A 5477-nucleotide genomic window follows, 5' to 3' on the forward strand; every position below is an offset into this window, starting at 1 on the left:
GGCAAGAGCCTCTAGCCAGAAAACTCTGGCTTTGCTCATTGCAGTTGATTTGGCACACCCCAGTTGAAGTCGCCAGTCTTAGCTGTCACCAGCACCCAGTGCCTCTGGGGAGGCTTAAAAACTCCCTGACACAAATAGTAGAAAAAAAGGGATGGGATGGAGTGACCAAAAAAGCCCAGTCACAGAAAATGCCCATGCAAAAACACAGGCATAGTTACACATAGACCATCCCCAACCAATGGCTGTTCGACCTCTTCTTGAACACCTCCAATGATGGAGAATCCACAACTTGCCTTGGCAGTCTATTCCAGTGCCTCACTATTCTAACAGTGAAGACATTTTTCTAGATATCCAATCTAAATTTACTTTGCTGCAACTTCAAGTCCTTGGTTTGCATCCTCCTCTCCGCAGCAAGGGAGAAAAGATGTTTTCCCCCTTCTTTATGACATCCCTTCTTCATCCAATGTGATACCCCATTCCAAGTCCTTGACACAATCTCTTTTCCCAGCTGATCTCAGTTTTACCCTGTCATGACATTTTTTTTTCCAATCAATTTCTTCTCCTCCCCTCACTTTTTTTTCTGCCCCACTGCTTCACTCTATTTCTCCTTATCCAGCCAGTCCCATCCTCTTGTTTCTATTCTGAGTCCAATCAACTCTGTTTCCAATCCCAGACTCTACCCCATCCAAATTCTCGGGGCCATTTTCCCCTCTGTATGTCATCAGTCTTCAGTCCTAAATTCTATCCTCCATTTGCCCATTGTCCTTGTGCAAATCTACCACCCTTACTCCCTATACCCACATGTCTTGCTCTTGTCCCATCTTCATTCAGATCAGGCAGCTCCCTGAGTCCAACTCAGTAAGGCCGGGATTAGAAGGAATCATTGAGAACAGAAGTGAAACAGGGCCCCTGCTCTGAGTTCAGGTGCCTGCACTTGCAGGAAAGGACCTACTAAGCTCGAAGTTGGATCATTCTTAGTGTGAGTGCCATCTTTGTGGAATTTAGCTGCTAAAATCTAAGAAGTCTATATTGGGTATAGAGGAATTACAGTTTTTCAGGGTATGGCAGACTCACCTACTTGAGCCCCCGCCACGTCTCAGGCCGGGAATTCTTCATTCCAATTGTTGGAGCCCAACCACCAATCAGGGAAGAGTTGGGAGGAACTGGTGCCACCCCTTCCCCAAAAGGAGGGGGTGAGGAGCACCTGGACATAATTGGGACCTGCAAACTGCAGGTCCGCTGGACTTCAAGGGATGGAGCCCCCTGAGGGAATAAAAGGAGTGGCGTGAGCCACACAAGGGAGATGCAGCGAGGGTCAGTGAGGAGAGAGGAGCTCCGGAGAGGCCATCATTGGGACCTTGCCGAAGCCTCAAAGGTGTACAAATCAGTGCATGGCACCCAGGTTCTGGGAGCCGTTCGAGACAGCTCAAGCCTGTGAACCCTGAAAGCAGCTGGGTGGGACAGTGCATGGATCAGCACATGGGGAGCTGGCCCTGGGAGCAGCTTAAAACTGCTTTGGCCCCACACAGTGCGCAGGTCAGCACATGAAGAGTCGACCCCGAGAGCAGCTCAAGGCTGCTGAAGTTATCCCCCCCTTCCCCCTCCCCCTGGCTTTAGGCCAGATAGCCAGAGCCCTGCAGTGTGGCTCAACATTGAACTAAAACAACCCCGGTGCCCAGAGCAGGACCTGGGCAGGGGAAAGACCCCCAGCATGAGCCCAGGGAACCAGAGCCAGTGAAGGCTCAGTTCCCATAGGAGCTCCCTGGGTGGGGCACAGGATCCAGAGGGAAGGGGCCCCAGCTTGAGGCCGATGGCTCCAGGAGGCCTGACATGGTGTGGGGATCCAGAGGCCAGATTGACAGCCCCCAGTGGAAGGATCATGAGTTACTGGGAACCCAGGTCCTGCAGTGGAGGGGCCCCAAGGCAAGAGACCCTGGGAGGAGTGGACAGGGGGGAAGGCCCCACACACCCTCCGCTCCCCAAGGTAGGAGGGAGGATACCCCAAAAACACACTGGGGAGTGTTCTGTAGAACACCCAAGGGACCTAGGGGGAGAAACCCTATCCCATTTGAGGGACCAAGTGGTTGGAACCCAGATAGGGTGCGTCTAATATCTGGTACAGTTATGCTTCCTTTTGGTATCTATTGCCATTGTTGGTGTTACATATAGCTAGGTGTATTAATTATGTATAAGGGGCTCTGTAAGGATGTCTTCATTAACTAACCCACTTGTGGTACAGACTTTCTGTCTTGACTGTCCCTGGATCCACCCCTTTTCTGGGTCTGGGGCATGGGTACTTACCTGAATGCTTTCCCTGGGGCGGACTTCCTCTTGCTAACAAACCATTGTATGTATATTTGTATCTATACCTGTATCTATTTTAAAGAGTTTTATATATATAAAAGTTTGCAACTCAATAAATTGTATATAGTTAAGAATTTTGGGCCTGGGCTAACTCCATATAGGAAAGAGGGATCCACCCTAAATTCCAGTATCCCGCTCACAGCATCCCCTCCTGCCTACCCATCCCATCCAATTGAGGATAGGGCACACCCTTGGGTGTACCCAGGTTACAAAGGGTTGATAGCCTCACCAAACTAATGTGGATTTGCACGGGGAAGTCAAAAAGTCCATTCTGCCCCAAGGGCCAAAACCTTGCAAAATGCCAAGTTATGCCTCTGAGGAATGGATACACTAGAGGTTGTAAATAAAAGGTCACCAGAAATGTTCTTTTTAACATGGGTGACGGTGAGATTTTTTAAAATTATTCTCATAGTGGCTCAACCATTTGGTCTAAACTGTACCCAGAAAAAAAGACTTCATCCTCAGGCAGGCAACCATTATGGAAACATTCATCCCCAGTGGTTAGACTCTGACAAAGTGATATGGTACCAAAGACAGTCTTGCAACTTTAATGTTGTGAAAGGCAACTTTAATAACAGGCTGGTCTGCCAGCCCCTGTAAGGTAACAGACATTTCCCACCTCCAGGAGCTCAGAGTCTATCTAGACAAGAGATATAAAGGGACAGGAAATGTTATTCTCATATTTAGCTGGAAATCTGAGGTTCTTAGAGACTAACGTTAAGATTTTTCAAAGGAGTTCATGTCCCATCAAAAAAAAGTAGGCAGCTTTTCAGGAGAGCTCAGCACTATGAAGAACATTATATGGCACATTATCTTTGAATGCCTAAAGGACATCTAAAGGAAGCTGAACCATTTTGATGATTTCATCCTACATGACTTGTCTAAGGTCATCAGGGTCTGTGGTCCAGCCACTACTTGTATCCAGATTTCTTCAGTACTAATCCAGTGCCTTAACTCCAAGACCCATTTCCCCTCTGCCAGTCATGTCAGGACTATGCACTCAGACAGTGGAAAAGGAAATGTAACTTACTTTAGGTCAGAAATGCCCTTATGAGAAATACTATACAATTTAATAGGAATGAAACCAGTAAGCTGCTCTAGGAAATACCCTAACATAAAATCTTACTGGATTTAATAGAACTCAGGAGTCATTATAAAGAATTTCTAAATTATTCCATGGGAAGTAATAGAGAAGTATATCCCTGCTAAGAAGTTCCACTGGTTGGTTTAAGATCATATAGAAAGATCACCGTTGCAGACCAAATTCTATAGGAGAGTTCCATAGAAGAGGAGAACTTGGGAAGTCCTCCAACACCAGCTGTGGTAAGGAAACAATTATTCAGCTCTTAAATGTTTAAACTCATGGGAGCCAAATTCCTTAGTTTCAATACAGCACTGAAGCCATGTGGCTGGACCACTGAATCCATACAGAGGCTCAATGGCTTGATTGTGGGCATGTGAAAGTGCAGGGCTTTCTCTTTCTGTTTCTCATTGCTTTTTGTAGTTGGCAGAAGATAATGTAAGTTTTCAAGATTCTTTCTGCTATGGATATACTTTTAAACAAGGACAAAACAAGCTCAGCTTTCTTGCCTGCTTTTCAAGTATGCTGTTTCTCCAAAAGCAAATATATTCTGCAGATTTATTTGAGGGATACCACAGACTTGATTGTTTTTCACATTCGCAAGAAATAAATGTAACTGATGTTGACATTCAAATGAATAGTCCATGTGACAATCAGAGAACACTTAGATATTTACAAAGAAAACCAACCCAGGTACCTGACAGCTCCTTCTAAACTCTCTTGGGCAAGGACAATTTTCCCATTTCTGTGTTTGTGCATAATTTCTGGGGCTATTCAGTGCCAGATTTAGGCTTCAGCTACTTACACTAAAGCTTAGGGCCTCACAATGACAAAAAATAACCAGAAAAATCTGACTCAATATCAAGTTTTATAATAATCAGTTGGTAAATAAAGGAGTTAAAGGAGATATGGGAAAATGACTCTCCAAATATGGACATTTTCGTTTTAGTATGACAAAAATAAACATACATTGGATTATTTTTATCCTGTCGGGCTTCTCAAGATAGACATAGTGTAGGGCCTCAGCATGTCATAATCCGGCACTGGGGCTATTGGAAATCAATGGAAACTTAAGTACAGGTTAGACGAATGATTTTCAACCAGGGTGCCACAGCTGGTATGCAAACACTTACACATGATTCACAAGATAAACCCAGAAGTTGCAAATACTGAGTTGTTTTGTTTTGTTTTGTTTTTTAGTAGGAAGGGCTGAGGGGGTGTATCTTTACACTACACTGCAGCCAGCAGCATACATATAACCTAGGGCTGCTGGATCCAAACAGAGCAACAAGAGCTCAATCAGGTACATTTGCACCCCTCTGATTCCTGCTCCACCCAAAGTTTAAAAAGAACTGCCTGGCAGTAGCAGCAACATTTCTATTCAGGCAGCAGTGAAGAAGTAAACTGACTTCGTGGCTCATTATAATTTACCTGATTCTTCCTAAACTCCTAATTTCATGGTGTTAATGACCCTCTCTCCTTTTTAATGGTTTTGAGGATGTTCTCCTAATCCAGCTATTCTTTCTTCAGCAATTTTGCTATTAACTCCTCTTCTTGATGTAGCTCCTATTTCCACAATGTAGCTTCTATTGTTAAGATACTCAAGAAGGCTAGACTGTGTTTTATAAACTTGAAAAAGATGTACATTTAATTCTAATGACTACAGAACTAAAGAAACAACAAATTTTAATTTTTTGCCAAGGTTGTTGTGGTTTTATACATAATATATGGTATAGAATATTAATTCACATTCCAATGAAGTTATATTTGTTTTTACTTTGCTCTTAAAATGAATAATATAGCCCTAGGCCCCTAACATATTATAAAGTTTCTAGTTTCTTTTTACCTGGAAAAAATGTGTGTTGTTTCATATATGAAGAAGTGCTGTGCTATTTGCATCGCACTACCCTCTTTCCAAAATCCTAGATCCACCCATGGATGAGTAGGTAGATAGACATGGATGTATTAATGCCTCATGCTAATTCATTTGCAACCATTTAAGTAACTGCAAAGATGAAGACAACAAGAAAAG

Source organism: Gavialis gangeticus, unplaced genomic scaffold (genome assembly GCF_001723915.1).
Source record: "Gavialis gangeticus isolate Ggan-Ray unplaced genomic scaffold, GavGan_comp1, whole genome shotgun sequence".
Lineage (NCBI taxonomy): Eukaryota > Metazoa > Chordata > Crocodylia > Gavialidae > Gavialis > Gavialis gangeticus.